The sequence below is a fragment of the Ambystoma mexicanum genome, chromosome 1q (genome assembly GCF_040938575.1).
Source record: "Ambystoma mexicanum isolate Mex_15411 chromosome 1q, UKY_AmexF1_1, whole genome shotgun sequence".
Taxonomy (NCBI): Eukaryota; Metazoa; Chordata; class Amphibia; order Caudata; family Ambystomatidae; genus Ambystoma; species Ambystoma mexicanum.
Genome location: NC_090922.1, coordinates 242,316,428 through 242,329,009, shown reverse-complemented (window position 1 = coordinate 242,329,009; position 12,582 = coordinate 242,316,428). Strand labels below are relative to the sequence as shown.

Here is a 12,582-nt window from a genome sequence, read left to right as displayed (position 1 = left end):
CAGACTCCATGAGGTGCTGCCACATCCCCACCCTCATCATGACCATCATCAGGTGCTTGCAGTTCTGCGTCAGGGGGCATGGGCACATTTCTACGTACGCACATGTTGTGGAGCATGACACATGCCATCACCATCTTTGCAACCTTCTCATGGCGGTACAGGAGTGCCCCGCCAGACCTGCTGAGGCAGCGGAAACGGGTCTTCAGTAGGCCGAATGCCTGTTCAATGACTACACGGGTACGTGAGTGGGCATGGTTGTAGTCCTCCTCATGCTGGTCCCGTGGGTTCCGGACTGGTGTGAGGAGCCATCTCTTCAGTGGATATCCAGCATCACCTGTATGTGGACGAGAAACGTATGATGTGGAATGCCATTGATACGTACGCACACCCCCCCCCCTTCCTGGCAGGTCAATGCCAATTCACATACCCCACATCATCATGCATGTAATGAGACTCACCGAGTAGCCAGGATCTGTTCCCTGCGTGTCGCTCCATGTAGCGTTGTATTGTAGAGTTCCTCAAGACCATCGAATCATGGGTTGATCCAGGGAATCGGGCACAACAATGTGTAATGATCCTGTTGGAGTCACACACCATCTGTACATTCAGGGAATGAAATTGTTTTCGGTTGCGGTACTGGGCCTCCATGGCATGTGGGACGACCAATTCAACATGGGTGCAGTCGATGGCACCAATGCAACCCGGTATGCCGGCAAGTGCATGGAATCCCACTTTTGTGTTGGTTATTTCCTGCTCCGAGCGTGGTAGAGAGATGTAGTCGTCTGCGTGCTTCAGGAGGGCATCGAGCACTTGCAATAGTGTCCGTGAAAACAGTGGCTGAGAAATGCCATGCAACTGTCCGACTGTGTGCTGGTAGGTGCCTGTGGCCAGGAAGTGGAGTACAGACACCACCTTCAGTAGGGGTGGGATGGCGGTTGGGCTATCTATCATGCTGACAAGGTCAGCCTGTGTCATGTCCACAATGGCGGTTATGGTGTCCCGGTCCAGACGGTAGAGGGTGTGGATCTGCTCATCAGTGAGGTTGAACGGATGTGCTCGGAGGCGTGGGATTGCGGGCTGCCTGCGTGGTGGTAGTGGCTGTGCTGGCAGCCCTTGCTGGCCCTGCCTTGGCCTCCTCCTCCTCCTGCGTCTCCTCCGTGCGGCTGGTTGTAGTTGGTGTTCGTCTTCTTCTTGGAGTCGGAGCGCTTGCAGTGCTATCAGGTCCCCCAGGGCCAACATCGCGAGTCCTGCCGGTAGCATTTCGGTGTGGTTGTGGGAGGAGACTGGCTGTGCAATTTATGTGTTTTCAGGCTGTATGGCCTCCACCTGTGGTGATTGATTCCACCTGTGCAAACTGCTCTCCCCTTTGGCCGAGCACGTCCCGCGCACAACGCTGCAAATCGGGGAATTGTATCTTGCTATTGCAACCATGTATTTGTACCCGATGGCCGTGTAAGATTGGTTGATATGTTCATTCTGCTGTGGTCCCATTGTTTCCCATACTATCTGTGCAGTCGCGAACTGACTTGTGAGGGGTCAGTGGAACGTAGTACTCGAGTAACGGTGGACCCTCATGCATCACTGCACCGAGGTTCAACGACGGGCGGGGCGTCCCATTCGTGGGTGAAGGCAGTTGCCATTTTCACACACAGCCGCACTCGATGGAATTATTAGTGATTTCAAACGGCCACAGATGCCTTTTCGACGTGATGTTGCAAATGAGGAATTCGAGGGGCGGCGCTTTCGGTTTCCAGCTAGCGGCGAGGAGATGCCCACAGGTCTGACTGCAAATGTAACGTTCTATTGTTCTATGTCCTTGAGACAGGGCCCATGGCGAGGGAGCAATGATTGATATGAATAGTTTGGGATGCGCAATAGCTACGTGGGCGATGAGGCCGTCCGTTCCCAAAAACCTGTTACTTCACAACACTGGAATTACGGGCTGGGGCACTGTGGATTTAGCAGGCTGCATAACGCACGGACTCAATGGATGTTTCTAATGTTATGTGAGTAATTATTCAGGCATTTTGATCCCGGGATGAGGGAATGATGGATGGATGCATGGGCAGGTGATTTGATACAGAGTTTGCCATGTACAGGGCTTCTTGGGATCTATCTGCCTCCCCTACGCTATGTGATGCAGGGCTGCCATTGTGGGACCATCGTCCATCTGGCCTTGTTGAGCCCTCCCTGTCTCGAGGCGCCCTCAGACACTTGTGTCCATGCACGTTAACATTCCCATCTGATGGAATCTGTTTTGACAGACGCATGCACAGGTACACTCGTTTGTGATGGTGTTTGCACCTCGATATAGATGGCTATGAGTCGCAAGTGGTTTTGGGGTGGTGATGATCCTTTTGGTTGGGCTAGCATGCATATGGCTGTGGATTTCGTGTGATCATTGAAGTGAGTAGTTGGAATGTAGTTCTGATGGCCATTCTGTTCTTTTTCTTTTCTTTTGGTTGACAGGTATCTCCTCCCCTTTTGCCACTGCCATCTGTATGCCACTCCTGCTGATGGATTTTACTCCCGACACCTGCTGCTTCGTGTTAATCAGTGGAGCAGCATTATGATCTTATGGGACGATCGCCAATGGCCCACATGCCCTTACGCAGTACTGGTGGCTCGGAGCAACATTTCGGCCTTTCAGCTGGACTAGTGCCTCCCCATTGGGACGGGCATGCGGTTCTGTGCGCTTCCATGTTGCCTTTTCGTACGTGATTGTGGCTCTGTGTACCATGGGGGCACAGGGCGACACACAGGTAGTGGCTGGTCATTTCTTGCGGAAGCAGCCCACAATGGTGATTGGTGTTTTGGAGTTCATGGCCTGATGGCTGTATGGGCTTGGTGATTTTGATGTGCATTAAATTTCTATTCGGATTTGGCCCGTGTAGCGTTTTTCTTTGCAAGTGATGTGGCATATGCCAATTTGGGGGGCGATGTATTGTGAGGAGATCTGCATCGGGTTCCGGCTTCGGGGTTTAGTTGCGTGGTACTGTACTGGCCGCGTTTGCCTACGAAGCCCAGTGAGGTCAGGGATGGGGGCTGGCAATATGACAGTTTGAATGTTGTCATGCTCAGGGGCGGGGGATTGGGTTTTGTGTGACAGATGCCGGTCAGCCAGGTGGACTGGTGGAATGATGTGATTTTCGGAATATTGCTGGTCACAGGTGCCTGTGTTTGCGTGCGTTTCTTGGTGGGGGACTGTGGTCATGTCCATTGGGATGGCTTCTGTATTCGTGCCATCTGTGCCCTGCAGCTCCCATTGGCCCCTGTTGTGTTTCTTTTGTTCGTTGGCATGCATGGGTGACTTGTACATTTCAATGGTTGCATTGTGGCTTCATTGCACCTACGGGGAGTTGTACTTTGTGGGCAGGGAGCGGTGTACAGGCACTCAGTGGGGCCGTTTACGGTTGATTCGCGATGCCGTACTTCTCGCCATGGCGGAATGGTACATTACGCCATGCCTGATGGCGTTAGGTACATGTCCGCTAGGGTCGGAATTGGCGTACCGTTGCACCATGGTGGTGTTTGCGGCTTGGCATGGCGCGCGCGCGCGTGCTTGGTGCAGTTAGGGTTGGCGTTCACTACGGTGTCGCTAATGGCTTCGTACTTTGCGGTGACGGGTCATAGTCGCACCGAGCGCTATTCGATGGCGGTATTGCATTTCCGCCATCGTTTTTCGATTTCCGCCAGGGTCGTAATGAGGGCCACTGACTACTAGAGAAAGTGATACCGAAGACCACTGTGCGTTCTAGTGTTTCTGCCGGGAGTGGGTGACGTTGCATGCCAAAGCCATCTGGCTCAACAATGGCATTAATATGGGGCATGCACTTATTGTCGCGCTTTGAAACACTTGTGTATAGGTGCTTTGTAAATGCCATATCATATCATATGCGAACGGGCCTCCCAGGACAGGTGTCAAACGTTAAAACGGGCGGCTAGCTACCTGTACCAGGCTCACTGATGGACTAGTTAGCGCGCAAGTGGAGGTCGTGCAACTTGCAGAGGAAAGTGTGTTCATCTCTTGATCCAGCATGAGTGGAGGCTGCAGGTCAATGGTTGACATCCTGACCAGGCCGACACATGCTTTCATTTCCTTAGGGTCGGTAAAGGTGAGTAACCCTGAGTGGGACTCAGCGCACTCAATTTAGCTTCGATTAAGTTTTCTTGAGTTTAGCCTCTGTGCTATTCTGAATCTGAGTACATCTGCCCAGGGCTTGTTGCGTTTTTGTAAAAGATCACTTATTATCCCAAGTCCTAACCTTATCGCGAAAAACATCTAAGGCGAAAGTGCAACAACTTGTGCCTGAAATGGAACCTGGTGAAATGCACCCCAGCTCACATCGCCTACCTTTGAGATTAAATGTTTTTATTTTATCGCCATCGAACATTATACATGAGTATTTAAAACAGTACAAACAAAACAAATTTAACATAAAATCTGGCAAGCTTAATAATATGTACTGCAGTATTAGCAAAAAGTACGAAAAAAGAAAGAAAGGGAGGAGGAAAACATCAAAAGGAAATAAAAAAAATTAGCCGGTCAAGTGGCACAACGAGTAGAGCGCTCGCTTTGACACCCGTGCAGAGTCTGTAAACGCAGGTTCGAATCCGGGCGGGGCCAAACTCAGCCTTTCATCCTTCCGAGGTCGATAAATGAGCACCACACACCGTGGGTAATAATAAGCAGCGCTCGGATACCTGAGGGTTTGTAGCGCTATATTAAAGCCTAATTATTAATTATTATTATTATTATTATTATTATTCATTATTATTATTATTATAAATACATAAAAAACACATATTTTTCAACCCTAAAAACGTATTCTATCAATACTCCATCAAATACCCATCCAGCAGTGCACATAAGTAAAAACAGAAATGTAATCAGAATATGCAGTTGGTATAATGGGGCATCATATAAGCAGTACATGACTCATGCAGCAAGTGATAATTAACCATAAGTGTCTAAAACATGGCCTACCTTTGTAGGCAGTATGTTCACATAACTGAATCCGGGGTGGACTAGGAACCAAAATAGGCCCTGGAAGTCATTTTTCAAAGTGGCCCGATATTACACATGTTCAGCTAGCTCAAACCTTTTCCTAGGGGAAAATTGTGAAATTCTACACAAAAGAGGCTCAGGGAGTACTACCAGGACATCTCCAGAGTTCCCAATAGGCTAGTCCACCCCTGACTGAATCCCCACGGTCTTGCCCCTCAAGCACTTTCTTCTCTGCCTGCTTTTCATTTCTCTAAACCCTGCACTCATCTGTGCTTACATCTCTCAGTTCTATTGAGAATAAACTCTGCACGGGCTCAGCTCTGCTCGCTGCCCGTGAGTGTGCACTGAAGATTACCAGTCAGTGATCAGGGCATCTTGCACCTTTCATGTGCAAATCCGGAACACTTAAGGGCCAGGCCTGAGACAACGGAGTGCCCAGATCACACAACCAGTTGTCTACAATATCTGGTTTTATATAGCGCTTCAAGCTAGTTTGCTCCCGCTCCTATGTGCTGTAATTTTTAATTATTACCACGTTAATGGCATTCAATTAATTGGCCTCTGAAGGACAAAAGGCGTTGTGGGCTGGATGGGCTCTGTTGAGCTATCTTACTGCATCCCTGGGAATCAATGGGACTTTTCTCCGGAATGGCATTGGGTGGGCCCTGATGCCCTTGCAGCAGCAGCTACACTACTCCCTACATCCTTTATCAAGGAAGTCCCTTGAAAACGTCCTAATTGTGACCAATCCAATAGGAGGGTTATTGTTTTTCGACGATTTCATCGAAATTTGTATACATATTTTGTCACAAATATAGGCGGGGCAACCCCCTCAACATCCCCTCTCCTTAATTAAAACCCAAACCAAACCCCAGTCTATATTTTCGGCAAAATGTGTTTGACTAAATTCGGCAAAATGGTCTTCGAACAAAAAACCTGCGATGTGATCTTCCAATACCATCCAATCAGCCTGGATGAGATAGGGAGATGGAAAATGTCCTAAACTACACACAGGAAATGCTCATTACTCTGAGTCCTCCCCTTCCTCCTAGTATCTGCAGCCGTCAATCAATGGTGTAGGTGCCATCAGACATATCACGTGACTTCATAAAGTCTGTCGTCGCTGTATGTCGTCAGATGTCAGTCGATAAGTCAATTCCATGCAGGAGTTTTCACGGGTGGGGAGGGGTGGATGCCGGGAGGATGACAGAGGTGGTGAGAGGTATGCAGCCTAAGGAGGCATTGACGGAGGTGGTGTGGGCAAGGACCAGGGGAGTTGCTAGGTCTGGAAAAGACCCGGGGCTAAGCTGATATCGGAACTGTTGGGACTGGGGGCTAGCTAGTCTTTTGGCTGTAGCTCCTGAGATTCTATCCGGGGCTACAACAAAAAGATCAGGGGCTATAGCCCCCTTAGCCCCCCCTTAGCAACGCCCCTGGCAAGGACTAGGCCTGCAAGCAGAGTCTGAGAGGTCTGCGGGAGACAGAAGTGGGGGCAGTGTTGAGGCACGAAAGAGGCGTATAGGAGTCCACCACTTTAACAGGGCAGTAACCGGGGGAAGAGCAGCCGATCTAGGAAGTGGGGCGTAGGGAAAATAGAAAGGATGGAAAAAAATCTGCCAAACTAAATGATTTTTCTGGGGGAAAAAAGTAAACAAATCTGTTTTATATCTTTTAATTATATAAAGTCGAACACGGCTGGGTTCCCGTAAAAGAGAATTAAAAAGAGACGACTTTAAAAAAGGAGTCAGAGAAACGAAAACACATAGAAGAGGCCCGTCTCATCACAGTAGGTACCTTGTAGCCTCACTAAATTAATAAACCTTTAAACCCCAACCTGTGGAGTAGAAGATACATATTGTCACCTTCACATGTGATAACCATAATACAGCATGTCAAAGAAACTCAGAACAACACTATAACCACCCCAGGTTTGCTGTGTGGGAAGCAGTGCTGTGACGAGGAAGTTGGACTCAGAGTAATGAAGATTACCAGTAGATAGTTATGGTATCATCACTACATACAACTTCCTCACCAGTCCTAATTAGCATGCGGCAGCCCACAGGAAATAAAGGAAAACAGATGCAGACATTTTCTAGAAGTGTACGAGTCCCTCTAATGGAGGCGGACCTGTTTGCATGGAAGTATAAATACAACAGGTCTCCCCTGCACAGTTTACAGGACAGGCAGAAGGAGCTCCACTGTGTCCGTCAGTCTTCCCCACTCTGCTTCGAAGCAACACATGGTTCAACGCCAGCATGTATAGTCATGCCAATGGACTCTTGTGAAATCTGCTTGACTTTTGCATCTGGTAAAGGCAGGCATGCTCCATAGTAATTCATTTGAAATGCCTCCAGCAATTGATAGTTGCAGGCAGCATTTCGTTTTCCACACATAGTGACATAGTTTAAAAGTAGACTGAACAGTTGACTGCCACCTGTCTTTTGCAGTTAACTTTTTCACTGCATGGTGACATTTCAAAAATTGCATGGATGGGAATGGAATTTCTAAATTGCTCTGTGTATTACAAACAAGTGGAAATGAAAGTTCCATTCCCGGCCCCAGCTCTACATGCCAAAATACGGAAAATGATGGAGGTAATTTTCCTTACGGACTACTGTAAAGCGCATGTGCAAAAGGCATACGCAACATGTTTGTGCATGCTTTTTATGCACCTTTATATGTTCACTGATTTGTGTCGCGGGGCAAGGGCATGGAGTGGAATTACCATCCACTCCACTATACAAATATACATACATTACCGCCACCATCTGATTTTAATGCCGATGGCAATGCTTTGTATTCCCATGGAATCTGCATGCTTTTATACATCTGGTAAAAGCAGGTGAAATCCATAGGAATCCATTGTAAATGCTGCCTGCTATGTGTAAATGGCAGGTGGCAGTTACACAATTTGCAATACGAAGCGCAAAAAGAAGGAGTAAAGGTAATTCTGCCTGCTTTTTACTCCTTCTTTCTGCACTTCATAGTGCAAATGGCAACAATAGCATGGAGCAGACTTCTTTAGTGCAAACTTAACAGGTACCCCGTGAAATGTGAGGCGATTTTGGAAAATGACCACCCTGGAGTATTAAAGCAGGTGCAAAACCTTTTACAGCTGTTTTAACCGTCTGGAAACTTTGGAGAGGACTGTGCAGCAGTGCAACCCTTAAAATCTCCTCCCACACCTAAACGAAAAGCACTTACCTGCAGTTCCCAGCAGAAACAAATAAAGTCTGCACGCTACAGCCTCAAGACGGTGCATCAGTACACCCTAAAAAGCAAGACATTGCGCAGTAGCACTTAGGAGCATATATCATGCGCAGAATGGAATTACCATAGTAAATGACCTCGCATCCAAATAACCGGACAGACTCAAAGAATATGGCAAAGTACTACTTTATTGTCAGCTCAAATAAAGTAGGGAAACCTGGCAAGCATAACAGGTGGCAGCTCAAACACTCTCAGTTACTTTTCTCTTACACAAAGACTTTATACTTTGAAGTACGTCAGCTATGGTGACATTATATAGAATGTCGCTACATACCCACTCATAATTGGTTGGCATACTCTCCCAACCTTGGACATTCGGCTTACTAGCAGCACATGTACAGAACGAAACCCAGGTGCAGAGAACGTCAGACCGCTGCCTACATTGATCAATTAGCCTACCATCTCTCATCGGCTAGACCATGAGCCAATGCTTTTCCTTTGTAGTTAACTTTGTTGGCTGTTTTCTTCTCTGGGATTTTTAAGGGAGGCAGGGTAAACCACAATCTTCCTCAGAGCCTTAATGAATAGAGCTTGCTTTCGAGTCTTGCACCACCTGTCAATAGACCATGAATTTGTCCATTTTGACCTGTCATTTGCTGCTATTTGATTTAATTATGATGGGTGCTATACTCCTCTTGGCCTCTGGAGACTTGGTTGCTACGGCTTACTTGTGCTTTCTGCACTCTTGATTATCCAATAGTTGGCACTTGCAGATGTTTTTTCGCTTGTGCCCAATCTAAGAGAAATGTTCCCTTCGTTCATAGCTTATCCTCGTTAACTTCCTTTGTACTTTCCTTTTATGGCTTGCAGTGTCACCCTTAGTCTTAGTAAAACAGATATTCTTTGTTCCTCGCAGGAAGCTATTTTTTGCAGCGTTTCTGATTTGTGGTCCTGGTTTGTATCTGAGGTAGTTTTGACACAATCCGACGTCCATCTTTCCATCATAGCTGCTTTACTCATGTTATAGTGTCTACTGCAGCAAGCTTCTCTGTAACTCATCTACCTTGCGTTTCTGCATATATATATACATTAGTTGAGCTTCATCTCACTTGTCTTCTCGGCACAGATGATTTCTTCATCTCTTTATACTTGATTGCTTTGTTACTTTGATTACACCTTCAGCTACACCTTGGATTACACCACTAGCGGTAGTCTTATATCGTTGCTGTGTGTCCTTGTGTCTTCCCTTTATGACATCACTTTACTCTCAGCTGTTCTCACTTACAGCTCTTATATGTCTAATAGTGTATGCTGACATCCTTCTACCACTTCAGTGCAAGGGTGCATTTGATACGGTTGTCTGAGTGCTTACCGTCTCTCATATATTCAGTGTGGTATTGGGACGCTACCTGGTGCCATGCACAGTCTTCCTGCTTTCCTTCCAGTATGACAGAGGCGAGGGGCAGGCTCCTCTACAACATGGTGTGCTCCCTATCATTATTCCTCCGTTAGAATAAATGGTGTGGTCCCATCTCCCGTATGGTGGTGGATGTGTCAACAGTAAGAGTGTTCAAAGGACAGTGCGATTTTAGTGTGTTGCCGCACAGGGGCCAACATGCAGCTAGTTATTTTACGAGGATACTGGTGGATTGAGAATAGGGAAATTATAAAGAATTACAATAATTATAGGACTGGTGGCACATATAATTCTAATCTAAAATAACAGTAAGTCATTTAAAACAAATGATTCCTATCAATTAAGAAATTATAAAAATAAACAGCCATTAGGGGAATAGCTGAAAAAAACCAGAAAAGCTAAATACATTCTCACAATTAGTGAGATAACATGCTAAGTGCTTAATACACAAGGTCCACAATGATAAGTGACCCACACGGGCTGTTCTAGCGGAAGCACAGCTATTGGCTGGGCATGCAAACACAGATGGCCAGCCTACACAGGGCGGCATAGAACAAACACTGGCAATGCCAATAGATTTGGCATTTTTTGCTATTCTTTGCATTTTGCATTTATTGGTACCAAAATGCAAGGAGGAGAGTGGAACGTTACAAAGGTGGATGTGATAAGGGGTGCAGGTGTGAAATAGAATGAGAAGGGGAATAGAACAAGGGAGGAAGCCATTAGTGGGGGGTGCCATCAAAGATGAGGAAGAGGAAATATGAGCGAGAAAGGATGAGAGAGGGTAAGAAATAAAGCAAGAGAGTGAGAGGAAGGATAAGAGAGATAAGGGAGATGGGGTTGGGTGGGTGGGGAATACAAGGGGTAGGGTGGGTATGGAGAAATGGTGTCTAGGGTGCGTGGCGGAGTAAAGAGAGTGTGGTAGGGTTGAGTAGAGAAAGAGGGGGTAAGAATGATGGAAGTTGAGAGAGGGGGTAAACATAGTGGGGATAGAGATAGAGGTGGTAGGACAGGTGGATGGGGTAGAGAGATAGGGTTTGGGGTGAGTTGGGGTAGAGAGAAAGGGGGTTGTGTGTGTTGGAGGGGGTAGAGAGGGTGAGGGGTGGGTGGAAGTAGAAAGGGTGAGGGTAGAGAGGGTGAAGGTAGGGTGGGTGGGTGGTCATTTAACAAGTTGGTTGGGTGTGTGGCAGTAGAGAGAGTTAGTAGGGCGGGTGGCGGTAGAGAGAGTGGGGGAGGGTGGATGGGGTAGAGAAAGTGAGTGTATGGTGGTTGGGTGTGTGTAGAGAAAGTGGGGGTAGGGTGGATGGGTGGGAGTAGAGGGAGAGGGATTAGGCAGGGGCGCTGCCAAGGGGTGGCCAAGGGGGGCCACGGCCACCCTTATAAAAATGCTGGCCCCCCCATTGGCCACCCAGCGAGAAAAAAAATATATACTTTTTTTCGCACTGAACTGTGCATGGACAATAACATGGGCAGTTCAGTGCAACATTTTTTTTTTGCTTTTTTTACCGGGGCCAGAGGCCCGCAGCCCACCACCCAGGATGGACTGGAGTGAGGTCGGACCCGGGAATAAACACAGCATTTTTTCTTTTGCTCGTGCTTCCAGGGCAGGCTATGTTTATTTCCGGGTTTCAATTCCATCCAGGGCTGAGATTCCACCAGCAAGAGCTGAGGTAAGCTTTTGGGCCGTTCACCACGTCTGAGATGCTTCTGTTTAAGGAAGTGATTTACACACTTTTCCTACTGAGCCCCCAGCAGAAATGCTGTTTGCCAGGAACCGGTAATAACTACCCTTTAGTTTCTTGTCATGCACTTATATCGGTTACTGTGGGATTCTCGCATTGTACTCCAATGGCCTTTTTGTGGTTGGGCTTCGTCTCCGACTGTGGCAGGTGGGGGCCTCTTATCGTGCTACTATTGCCCCTTCTTGCTTCTTAGACAGCAGGCAATGTGTGTGATCAAATGCTAAATTATAGGTTGTTGGAGAGGCCATTGTGGTTTCATAATCCATCAGCCGGTGATCGGGTTGTCATAGTTACTTTGACTACATTGCCCTTTCTCTCTAGTATTTTGCCTGTATTTACTTATATTCAGTACCTTGCATTTCTTCTTGCAGGTGTTTCTCAGTACGGCGTGCTTTGCATAGCAGCGGAAATTATGCAGCACAAGTTGTAGCAAAATATAAGCATGTCCTTAAAGCTAGAAAATGTTATCCTAACTCTTGGCGCAAAGTCCCCTGGTTTTGTAGTCTGTAGTCTACATGTATTTGCCTTTCCCAACACCAAGCATTCTACCACTTAGCTCTTGTTATGCTCGTCTGACCCCACGTTTGCATATTTCTGATTGTTTAGACTAACAATATTGCCCCTTTCATTCTTTAGGTTACAAAGCACTGTCCAGAATAGTAACTTTAGATTGGTATTTTTGCCTAGTGCACACTAGCAATTGAGTTACTTCACTCTAATCACGCTATTTTAATAGAAGTGTAATCGCTAATGTGGCGTTCATGGCTTGCTACAGGCCAAGTGTCCACCCCTGCTCCGACAATCCCCTGCTCGCCCTGGAAACCGCCTGATGTTAGGGTGGTAACTTGGTGCTCAGTGAACTTTATCCAGTTCTGCTACTGAATGTTAAGAGATGACAACTTGGCAACTGAAGAAGACGGTTGTCAGTTACATTTGTCAAACGCCACAGTGATCACTTTACTAATTTACCTTTTTCTCTACAGACTAACAAGTTGGATGGTGGTGACCTAGTTGACATCCAGCCAGGGGCAGTGTCTGTGTGTTGCACCCACCCTGACTTATCACTCACATATGGCTTGGCCCTGGCTGGAAAGAATGTCAACAGGGATGTTGTTTAGGGGTCTCGCTTGCTACCCCTGTGATCTCCCTTTTTTTAAAAAATGCAAGCTCCTGGGCTGTGGCCAGCGCCATGTGGTTCTTTGCTT

The 12,582-nt window shown here is 47.1% G+C and overlaps 1 pseudogene; it reads left to right on the top strand.

The window, feature by feature from the left end:
• The first annotated feature begins 12,227 nt into the window (after nt 1-12,227).
• Nucleotides 12,228-12,293, top strand: LOC138565416 (small nucleolar RNA SNORD38; annotated as a pseudogene).
• The last annotated feature ends 289 nt before the right edge of the window (nt 12,294-12,582 follow it).